Source organism: Mus caroli, unplaced genomic scaffold, assembly GCF_978045245.1.
Source record: "Mus caroli unplaced genomic scaffold, Mus_caroli_1 scaffold_3, whole genome shotgun sequence".
NCBI classification, from domain to species: Eukaryota; Metazoa; Chordata; class Mammalia; order Rodentia; family Muridae; genus Mus; species Mus caroli.
In genome coordinates, this window is record NW_028227258.1 from 107,881,057 (window position 1) to 107,892,246 (window position 11,190).

Here is an 11,190-nt window from a genome sequence, read left to right on the forward strand (position 1 = left end):
TAACACAACTAACAAGTGGGCCCCAGGGAGAGACATGAACTTTGTTCCAGCACATAACTCATTTCTCCATTGCTAACATCCAGCAACTCCGACAAGTGTTCCCACAGTCTGAACACTGACTAGCTCTCCCCCAACATCCCATAACCTCTAGATAATGTTGGAGCTATTCCTAGGAGGGCTTCATCTTCCCCAAAGTAGCTTTTGCATAGCCTTCTTTCTTTCCTATTCATCATGATACATAAGTGAGGAATTTCTTTAACATGTTCTATGGCCTGTTCTCTTTTTGACAATTTGTCATTGTCCTCTTTCTGTTGTATCCAGTGCATGTGCTAGTGTCCTAAAGAGAAGCTGGTGCCTTCTTACTGTTCTGCCATTCTGGTTTCTGGCTGATGATGGCCCAGTGTAGAGTAGTCTGGGAGGTTGTATGTCACTGGTAAGAACTGTGCTTACAATCTCAAGGTGCCTCTCACCGCCTGCTGCGCTCAAAACTGCAGAATACAAGGCTGATATGAAGATCACAGGATGGAGCTAGGCCAGCCATGGCGGCGGTGAAGACCCTAAATCCGAAGGCCGAGGTGGCCCGGGCCCAGGCAGCGCTGGCGGCGAACATCAGCGTGGCTCGGGGCCTGCAGGATGTTCTGAGGACCAACTTGGGGCCTAAGGGCACCATGAAGATGCTTGTATCTGGTGCTGGAGACATCAAACTTACTAAAGATGGCAATGTGCTGCTTCATGAAATGCAAATTCAACACCCAACAGCCTCTTTGATAGCAAAAGTGGCTATAGCCCAGGATGACATAACTGGCGATGGCACTACATCCAATGTCCTCATCATCTGGGAGCTGCTCAAACAGGCGGACCTGTACATTTCTGAAGGTCTTCACCCAAGAATAAAAACTGAAGGTTTTGAAGCGGCAAAAGAAAAGGCACTCCAATTTCTGGAACAAGTCAAAGTAAGCAAAGAGATGGACAGAGAAACACTCATCGATGTGGCCAGGACATCTCTGCGGACTAAAGTTCATGCTGAACTTGCAGATGTCTTGACAGAGGCTGTAGTGGACTCCATTTTGGCCATTAGGAAAAAAGACGAGCCCATTGACCTCTTCATGGTTGAGATCATGGAGATGAAGCATAAATCTGAAACCGATACAAGCTTAATCAGAGGGCTTGTTTTGGATCATGGGGCTCGGCATCCTGATATGAAGAAGAGAGTGGAAAATGCCTACATCCTCACGTGCAACGTGTCCTTAGAGTATGAGAAAACAGAAGTGAATTCTGGCTTTTTTTTACAAGAGTGCAGAAGAGAGAGAAAAACTAGTAAAGGCTGAAAGAAAATTCATTGAAGATAGAGTTAAAAAAATCATAGAGCTGAAAAAGAAAGTCTGTGGTGACTCAGATAAAGGATTTGTCGTTATTAATCAAAATGGGATTGACCCCTTTTCTTTAGATGCCCGTGCGAAAGAAGGGATCGTAGCTCTGCGCAGAGCCAAGAGGAGAAACATGGAGAGGCTGACACTTGCTTGTGGTGGGATAGCTCTGAATTCCTTTGATGACCTGAATCCTGACTGTTTGGGACATGCAGGGCTTGTATATGAGTATACACTGGGTGAGGAGAAGTTCACCTTTATTGAGAAGTGTAACAATCCCCGTTCTGTCACTTTACTGGTTAAAGGACCAAATAAGCACACACTGACTCAAATCAAGGATGCGATAAGAGATGGCTTGAGGGCTGTCAAAAATGCTATTGATGATGGCTGTGTTGTCCCGGGTGCAGGTGCAATAGAAGTGGCACTGGCAGAAGCTCTGATTAAATACAAGCCCAGTGTGAAGGGCAGGGCTCAGCTTGGAGTCCAGGCATTTGCAGATGCCTTGCTCATCATTCCCAAGGTTCTTGCGCAAAACTCTGGTTTTGACCTTCAGGAAACATTAGTTAAAGTTCAAGCTGAACATTCAGAATCCGGTCAGCTCGTAGGTGTGGATCTGAGCACAGGTGAGCCAATGGTGGCCGCAGAGATGGGTGTGTGGGATAACTACTGTGTGAAGAAGCAGCTGCTACACTCCTGTACTGTGATCGCCACCAACATTCTCCTGGTTGATGAGATCATGCGAGCTGGGATGTCCTCTCTGAAGGGTTGAAGCCTGCCTGTGATACTACAGGATGTTGGGGGGAATGGTTATTTTTGTCCAAGCTTCAAGTGATTTGGAAAATAATTTTCTCTTCCCTGATTGGAGAAAAGGAACAGGACATTTGGCACCTATTCAAATTATACTGTAAAATTTTATTTTTGCCTTGAGTATCTGAAGACACTCAAAGCAGCTCTCTTTCAACCCACTGAACAAGTTGTTTTAGCTACACCGATACATAAATTACATAATAAGATAAGCATGTTGTCTACCCTTGTTCCTTAAGTGTTCTTTGAAAGTTTGTAATGGTTTTCATCTAAATAAGGCATGGTGACACATGCCTGTAAGCCTAGCCCTTTGGAAATAGTCCGGAATTTCTAAGCCAACTTAGGCTACAGGAGACCCCAGGTCAAAAGAATAATTTGTTGTGGATGTATTTGAAATTATCCAGCCAACTCCATGTTAAACATGTAAGATCCTTGCCAGTGTAAAACACATCTGGGTAATTTATGGGTTTCATAGTGTCTAATAAATACTTAAAAGAGTGAAAAAAAAAAAAGAAAAAGAAGATCACAGGAATGGAAGTGCACCATCTACTGCTTCCAATTGCCCATGTAGTGCCAGGGAAATGTTAGTGATCACCCCCAAAACAGATAGGAGCTAATCTGATGCAAATTCATAGCAGGGTCTTATTCTATTTGAGCTAGCTTGGGTCCCCCTTCCCCACAGGATGCACAGGATGATTTTGGTGGTGGGTTGAGCCTTGAATATCTACCAGGGCAAGGGTTTATAGTAAGCAGCAAGAAGGGGTAAGTGTGCATGCATCTACTTGGAAAGCTATGGCTTTTAACATAATTGGCTGGTGCTGGGAGTCATATCATAAACTTAATTTCTGCTCTCCTCTGTATTGGTGATTGTTAGACAGGAGGTGGGCTTGTAACCTGGGGGTGCAGGTTTGTTGGGGGTCTAACCTGGAGATGCTGGTTTTGTTGGGGGTCTAACCTGGAGATGCTGGTCTTGTTGAGGGTCTAACCTAGATATGCTGATCTTGTTGAGGGTCTAACCTGGAGATGCTGATCTTGTTGAGGGTCTAACCTGGAGATGCTGGTCTTGTTGGGGGTCTAACCTGGAGATGCTGGTCTTGTTGAGGGTGAGCCTAGAAACCGGAGCTAGGTTTGGGTTTTGTTAGGGGAATAGCTTGGAAACTAAGGCTAGATACTCGCCTGTTAGTTTACCTGAATTCAAACTTAGGTCAATTCTCTAAAAAAATGGAGTCTGAATTGAAAAGATTTGGCCTCTCACCTCCATGGTAGATGCTTTACCACATCCCCGAGTTTTAGAAGATAGGTGTTAGACAGCATTAACACTTTTTTCTTTCTTTCTGCTGCTTTGTTTCCATCTTGTATGATCCTGTTGAGAATTTGTCAGTTTGGTAACTCATATCTCTCTCCTTTGAACAATGTTGCTGGTCTTACTGCCCTGTAGCCTAACAGACAATGATGCCTTGGCCATATTTTTCGGACAATGAATGTGGTTCACTTTACCAAGATCTTGCTATCTTGCTATCTTATTGTGTTGGGAGGTGCATCATTCCAAGCCCATGATTTTGCTGCAGCTGCTGGATCACATGTCCTTTCTCAAGGGACCTCAGATGAACCTTAGCTGCTGGTGAATGTTCTTCCTGTCTTACATTCAACCCTTATGCTGAATGTAGTATAGAATTGTATCTAAATTACAAAAGGAATATTCTGGATGAATTTCCCAGTATAGATAAAGGCACTAAAGATAACAGAAGAAATTGAATCCAGACATTTTAATTTTCTGATAAACAAGCGTAGTGAGCATAGGACATCCACAGCTACTTTAAAAACGGCACGTCAAACATCCCATTTTCTTTTGGCAGCAAACACAGCTACTTGTTCACAGAAAATATATTTTCTTTTAAGGATAGTATAGTATTTTATATTTTAGTCTTAAAAGACGGAAAGGACATAGTTTGTCTGTAGTCGTGACTTTAAATAATGGTATTTTTTAAAGGGAAACGAAGATAATTGACCACAAACTGTAATACTGAATTCCTTTCGATAACGCAAAGCCAATTTTGTGGATTCACTTAAAAATAAGTAACCAAACAGTCTAAACTAAACTAAACTAAACTAAACTAAACTAAACTAAACTAAACTAAACTAAACTTAAATACAGAACTGACTTGTAGGCAGCAACAGTAGGGGAGTCTCATGGAGGGATTCTTTGAAAGTCTTAAGGAGCCCTGGAGTGACTGCTTAGTTCTGTCATGCATATATTTAAAGACAGCAAAATTAATACAAAACAAAACCAAAAACAAAACAAAACAAAAAAGCAAACAAAAAAGCTTAAAATAACTCAGGGTCTTGGAAGATAGTTCAGTGGTTAAGAGCACTAGCTGCTCTTGCAGAGTGTCTAGGTTCTATTTCTAGCACCCACAATTACTCTTAACTTCAGCCTCAGGGGACGCTGACACCCTCTTCTGGCTTCTACAGGTACTGTATGTTCACACATTCTCTCTCTCTCTCTCTCTCTCTCTCTCTCTCTCTCTCTCTCTCTCTCACACACACACACACACACACACACAAACATACACACACACACTGAAAGAGAAAATAAATCTCTTTAAAAAGAGAAAAAAAATCCAACAGTACACAACTAGGGTTCATAGTGATGACCTTACTGCACCCTCAAATTAAAATTATATTTCCTTTTGCAAACAAATGCTTCAGTTCCAACTTTGGTTATGGACTCATATGGAAAACATAATTCAGACCTCTGAGAAATGTGCTTTGAGCTCCAACTCAAAGTGATAATTATGACTACCTAATGACAATTGACTGGATTTCCAGAACATTCAGAGGAAGAAATAACTCATGTTTCTGAGCATCTCAAGTCCTGATTGTTATTCCATAAGGAATTATGTCCTTCCAGTAGAGACATTTTATCTGTAGAAGAAGAAGAAGAAGACGAAGAAGAAGACGAAGAAGAAGAAGAAGAAGAAGAAGAAGAAGAAGAAGAAGAAGAGGAGGAGAAGGAGGAGGAGGAGGAGGGGGAGGAGGAGGAGGAAGAAGAAGAAGAGGAGGAGGAGGAGGAAGAAGAGGAAGGAGAAGAGGATGAAGAAGGTGAAGAAGAAGAAGAGGAGGAGGGGGAGGAGGGGGAGGAGGAAGAAGAAGAAGAGGAGGAGGAGGAGGAAGAAGAAGAAGTAGAGAAGGAGGAGGAGGAGGGGGAGGAGGAGGAGGAGGAGGAGGAGGAGGAAGAAGAAGAAGAAGAAGAAGAAGAAGAAGAAGAAGAAGAAGAAGAAGAAGAAGAAGAAGAAGAAGAAGAAGAAGAAGAAGAAGAAGAAGAAGAAGAAAGCAGGGTCATGTTTGTGGTGGCTGATGGAATGTCAGCCTTGAGTGTGCTCTCAGTCTAACCATGAGCTCTGCCAGCAGTGACTTGGGTGGGGAGGCAGGAGGGCTGAGGGTTGTGGAAGCTGTGGCAAGAGAAGTGCAGAGAGAGGCAAGAAAGACTTCCACAAAATTAAGGATGGCACTGGCCTGGATTGGGAACCAGAGGGGGAGACATCTCTGCGCTGTTTCTTCCACCATGCCTTTGTGCGTCCACAGGATCTTGGAGGCATGCCCCTTATTTTAAGAAAAAGCCTGATTCAAGGGAATCTCCAGATGAGCATTGATATTCCCAGCACAGTGCTGTGCTGACATTCTCCTGCCACAGCTCTTCATGCTATGTCCTGTTCCCTGTGTGCAGGTGTGGCAGGTGGGCAAGCCCGAAGCCAGCCAAGCTGCACAGGTGCAGGCAGGTGTGTGGCTGGCACTGCCTTCCTCAGGGTCGGGACTCCAGACTGTTTTCTCAAGCTGACATAATGAAGACAAACTTTTGACAGAAAGTGAAAGGTTTGGTCCTCAGCACTGTGCCTTTGAAAAGTGTGGTTTTATGATGAACTAACCAGTACCCCGGAGCTCTTGTCTCTAGCTGCATATGTATCGAAAGATGGCCTAGGCGGCCATCAATGGAAAGAGAGGCCCATTGGACTTGCAAACTTTATATGCCCCAATATAGGGGAATGCCAGGGCCAAAAGAATGGGAATGGGTGGGTAGGGAAGTGGGGGGCGCTATGGGGGACTTTTGGGATAGCATTGGAAATGTAATTGAGGAAAATATGTAATAAAAAATATTAAAAATTAAAAAAAATAAAAAAAAGAATAAATCTAAAGATCAAAGCAGAAAAAAAAAAAGAAAAGTGTGGTTTTTATCTTGTAGCACAAGCACCTTTGTGGTGGTTTTTCTTCTCTCGTTTCTCTTATATTTCAAGGTCAGTAGCGAAAGCTTCAAGGGCACACTTGATCCTGGCCTTAACCGTGTATTAAAACTAGACTTCCTGGGTGTGACGATTCAAGTCTAAGCAATGTAAGCAATTATCAACCATGGATTGCAAATAACAAAACAATGCACAAAGAGAGCCAGATTCCACTTCTCCGGGGGGTAAGTCAGGCCTAAGATTCAACTAGATCCTCAAGGGCTAATATATTTTTTCAGTTGTTGATAAGTGCATTACGAATTTGACCAAAGACCTAGACAGTCTGAGATATTTACACATTGCGGACATAAGAAAATTGAAGCAGAATGGATTTAACGCTTTCAACACGGAATAACCAAGGGCGAGAATCCCTCTCTCAAGGAAGCCTCTCACCTTCCCTTCCCAGTCTTGATAGTTACTAATTGAACACAGAAGCTATGCTCTGCCTCAGCCCTGCCTGGGTCTTTTGCTCATGTCTTTAGCTGAGATTCAGTTGATTCTAAGAATCAGGTCCATCTCACTTTTTCTCTCTCACTAAGATCGTGCACCAAGTCTCAGTGTGAGCTCTCAGAGTATCTTGGTATCATCAGTTTCTGGTCGTTGTCTGTTGCACTGACGTTGTGATTAGGTCAGGAATAACGTGGCTTTGCAATTGGTCATGGCAGTGTGGCTGTGAGCAACCGGCTTAGCTCATAGATCTTGTTGCTGATTTTGATGCTCACAGGTAGCTAGTCTTTAGCACACTTAATAGACATGTGAGAGGAAAGAAAAGGATAAAGGAATGGATAAAGGAAGCAAGGAAGGAAGGAAGGAAGGGAGAAAGAAAGAGTGGGAAGGGAGAAGTAAGATTGGTTTTTATACTAGCCGTTGATAATTTTGATGTGTTTTGCTCTTTAAATATTACTAATAAATGTTTTAGATGCAGCATGATGAGTATGTCAGTAACTTTAGAAGAATGGAGAGATGGGGGATGAACTCTGCTCTAGTTTAGCTTCTGTTGCTGCAATAAAACACTGACCAGAAAACAACTTGGGAAAGGAAAGGCTTTATTTCATCTTACTGGCGGTATAGTCCATTTTCACAGATTCAGCTTCATTTAGCAACTTGGTACATCTGGAAAGAGGGACCTCTAATGAGAAATTGCTTCCACCAGATTAACTCCAAGACTGTGGAGGTGCTATGAGTGGTGCCACTCTTGAGTAGGTAGGTGGTCATCTCCTCCCATAGACACTCCTCAAGGTTGGCAGGCTGGGTGTGTGTCTGTGTGTGTGTGTGTGTGTGTGTGTGTGTGTGTGTGTGTGTGTGATTCTGTTCCCTTGGCACAGAAGTGACCCAGGCAAGGTCTGTGCTACTCGGGATTAATATTGTATAATTTGGGTTTCCTTGGTCCTTCATGTTGTTTGATTATTTGTTTTGCTTTGCTATAGGGATAAACCCTAAAGGTAAAAGAACACATTGCTTAATTGTTCAGGGGCTTGACAATGTTTGAAGGACATACACATTCAGAAAAGCTGTCTCTAGAGAATTCTCCTATTTTAATTTTAATACATACCAGAAAAGTGATAATAAATAATAACTTAAAATTACTAAATCATAGACATCACACACTCAAAAATTTCACCAGTCTTTAAAAATTTAGAGTTCATTACTTTTTCTAGACTCCAGTCTATCTATTCATGTACTTTCCACAACTCCACTTCCTTCCATATAGAGTGGCTCTGTGTGCGTGTTTTTTTCTGACATTGACTTCTTGAGGAGTTTGTATGAGTTGTTTTTAAAGAATTCTTCATAATCTTGGTTTATGTGATTCCTGCCTTCTAATCAAAGTTCAACATTTGGGGGTAAGAATTCCAGCTGATCTTATGCAACATTTGTTTTTGTCACATAATGACCAGATGTTCAATTGTCATTTGGTCAAACTGTTAAATCCTCTCTCCCTTATAAAAGTCAGTTATCTTTTAAAATTCATAAGTAATCAATGAGGCATTGTGCCAGGTCCATGCCAAGCATCTGTTTTCAACACAATCCACCCAACTGTGTTAGGCCCTCTGTGGCGTGGGTATGACATTGGGGCTGTACAATTCCACAGGTCCTGGAGGAAGTGGGCAGTTTTGTCCTATGTGAGCAGAGGTAGTGTTGCTCTTTTGTAAACTTTATCACTGGTATTTTGTTGAGGATGACACTGAATCTGCTGATTTCTTTGTGTAGTTATAGACATTATAATATCAATTGCTCTGCTTTAAGAATGTGGGTCTCGATAGTGTATGCAATGGTGTCAGCGTTTGGAAGCTGATTATGGGATGGATCCCTGGATATGGCAGTCTCTATATGGTCCATACACTAGCAAGATTTTGCTGAAAGGACCCAGATATGGCTGTCTCTTGTGAGACTATGTCGGAGTCTGGCAAACACAGAAGTGGATCTCACAGTCAGCTATTGGATGGATCACAGGGCCCCCAGTGGAGGAGCTAGAGAAAGTACCCAAGGAGCTAAAGGGGTCTGAAACCTTATAGGTGGAACAACAATATGAACTAACCAGTACCCCCGGAGCTCGTGTCTCTAGCTGCATATGAATCAGAAGATGGCCTAGTCGGCCATCAGTGGAAAGAGAGGCCCATTGGTCGTGCAAACTTTATATGCCTTAGTACAGGGGAATGCCAGGGCCAAGAAGTGGGAGTGGGTGGGTGGGGGACTTTTGGGATAGCATTGGAAATGTAAATGAAATAAATACCCAATTAAAAAAAAAGAATGTGGGTCTCCCCCCCCCAATTTTTGTGTGTTTTATTCACTCTCTTTCATCAAAATTTTATAGGTTGCATTGTTAGAAATCATTCATCCCCAGTTAAATGTATTGGTACTTAATTTATTTGTTTATTTATTTTTTAGTTGAAATTTGCATATTTTGTCCTTTAAGGACTTTTTTAAAAAATTAGGTATTTTCTTCATTTACATTTCCAAAGCTATCCCAAAAGTCCCACACACGCTCCACCCCCCCCCCGACTCCCCTACACACCCACTCCAACTTTTTGGCCCTGTCGTTCCCCTGTACTGAGGCATATAAAGTTTGCAAGACCAATGGGCCTCTCTATCCAATGATGGCTGACTAGGCTATCTTCTGATACGTATGCAGCTAGAGACAGTCCAGAAGATGTTCCAACTGGTAAGAAGGACACATGCTCCACTATGTTCATAGCAGCCTTATTTATAATAGCCAGAAGCTGGAAAGAACCCAGATGCCCCTCAACAGAGGAATGGATACAGAAAATGTGGTACATTTACACAATGGAGTACTACTCAGCTATTAAAAAGAATGAATTTATGAAATTCCTAGCCAAATGGATGGACCTGGAGGGCATCATTCTGAGTGAGGTAACCCAATCACAAAAGAACTCACATGATATGTACTCCTTGATAAGTGGATATTAGCCCAGAAACTTAGAATACCCAAAAAACAAGATACAATTTGCAAAACACATGAAACTCAAGAAGAATGAAGACCAAAGTGTGGACACTTTGCCCCTTCTTAGACTTGGGAACAAAACACCCATGGAAGGAGTTACAGAGACAAAGTTTGGAGCTTGCAAGGAAAGGATGGACCATCTAGAGACTGCCATACCTGGGGATCCATCCCATAATCAGCCTCCAAACGCTGACACCATTGCATACACTAGCAAGATTTTGCTGAAAGGACCCAGATATAGCAGTCTCTTGTGAGACTATGCCGGGGCCTAGCAAACACAGAAGTGGATGCTCACAGTCAGCTATTTGATGGATCACAGGGCCCCCAACGGAGGAGCTAGAGAAAGTACCCAAGGAGCTAAAGGGATCTGCAACCCTATAGGTGGAACAACAATATGGTACTTTGTTTATCATAGCTCCTGTCTGTGGCAAGGCTTTCTTGGTTTCCAGTTCAGAATGTTTGCCCCTGCTGTGCAGCAGTGGGACTGATTTTCGTTCAGTGAGTTTGTTTTCTGGAACTCCAGTAAATGTGTTAGTTTTAATGTTTTGTTTTAATGAAGTTTGGGTTTTTTCCTCCTTTTGTTATTTATTTGGCTTTGGATGTTTGGTGTCCTCCACTATCTTTCTTTGCCTGACTTTTCTGCATAGGATTTAGGATGTTGAATAAAAGTGGTGAAAGTGGACAGCTTTGTCTCGTTTCAGATCTAAGAGGAAGTCAGTGTTAGTTGTGGGCTTTTCATTTGTGGATTTTATCATGTTCAGGAAATTTTATGTTATTTCTATTTTGTTGAACCTAAGAGACAGGAATAGTTTAATTTTTGCCTAAACTATCATTTGTTGGTCCTTCATTCTGTTCATGTAACTTATCAAATTTATTGATTAATACTTGCATCCAGTGCAGGAAACTTGCTTGACTATGATGTATATACTTTCTAATGTGCTTTAAGGGATTTGGTTCACTAGTTTTATATATTTATTTACTTTACCAATGTCATATATATGTATATACAAACATAATATATGTATATACTACATATACATATAATAAAATAATACTATATATTATACATGCAATATAATCATATTATGTATTATATATAATATATACATTCTTATACAATTATGTATATGTATATGTATATGTATATGTATATGATGTATACACACACACACATACACACTCACACACACACACATGTGTGTGTGTGTATCAAACTCTGTTCACACCCAACCTCCACTTTCTCTGACTGTCTCCCATTGCCTATGCCCACACCCCAACACTC

At 41.8% G+C, this 11,190-nt stretch overlaps 1 pseudogene; it reads left to right on the forward strand.

Moving 5' to 3' along the window:
- The first annotated feature begins 530 nt into the window (after nt 1-530).
- On the forward strand, nt 531-2,692 carry LOC110290844 (T-complex protein 1 subunit zeta pseudogene; annotated as a pseudogene).
- The last annotated feature ends 8,498 nt before the right edge of the window (nt 2,693-11,190 follow it).